The sequence below is a fragment of the Siphateles boraxobius genome, unplaced genomic scaffold (assembly GCF_051911475.1).
Source record: "Siphateles boraxobius isolate OS27281-9 unplaced genomic scaffold, OSU_SipBor_1 32, whole genome shotgun sequence".
NCBI classification, from domain to species: domain Eukaryota; kingdom Metazoa; phylum Chordata; class Actinopteri; order Cypriniformes; family Leuciscidae; genus Siphateles; species Siphateles boraxobius.
Genome location: NW_027508942.1, coordinates 6,849,092 through 6,850,000, shown reverse-complemented (window position 1 = coordinate 6,850,000; position 909 = coordinate 6,849,092).

The following is a 909-nucleotide window of genomic DNA, read 5'->3' as shown; positions in this document are numbered from 1 at the left end:
CTGGAGCGGTTTAACCCAAGTCTTCTGAAGAGACACGACCACAAACTCATTGGTTCTTAAATTTGAATTCTTTTGTTCACTGATCAAGTTTTATATGTGAATAAAAGCCTACAGTAAATATCTCCATTTGTGTTGCGATGATGAACGAAAGTCTAATGTTGCGTTCACACCGAACGCGAATTAAGCGTCAAATTCGCTTCTATCGCGTCTAGTGTGTTGCTCTTCGTGCGAGGAAACAAGTTTAGTTCAGCGAATAAAACACTGACACAATAATGAACAAGTAACAATAATATTTGCAATAACATATAATTTTACTGAATAATTAAGTAAACATAATCCCTGTAAAGAAACTTCATTGCTGAACTGGCTACTCAGACGATGACATCACTTCCTGTCGTCCACCGTAACTTTTGTTGGTTGCAGTTCTTAACCTCACCACTAGATGCCGCTAAACATCACACACTGCGAATTTAAAAGGGTTATGCATGCAATTGTGAGTTATTCAGAATTTAAGTTGAAAGAATGCGAGGAATGTGATTAAATTACTATTTATTTATTATTTATAGATAAAATCTAGTAATTTAAAGGAAAATAAATGTAAAAAAAATTGTATCAAAATGACATAAAAGAAGCTTTTTGGGAAGAAATAAAAGAAGCTTTCTGGGAAGAAAAAAAACGTACTCTCAGCAGGATCATGAGAAATAAAGATCTGTGAATCCAGCCGCTCCTCAGGGCTTTTACTGATGAACAACACACACACACACACACCCGTGTTTCTGTTTCTCCTCCTCCTCGAGTCTGGCGCTGCAGGTTCTGCTGATTCTGGACCTGATGATCATGTGACTCGGAGTCTCTTATGTAAGTTTGACCTCCAGCGACTCCGGCGAGACGGAGCATGTGATCTCACAC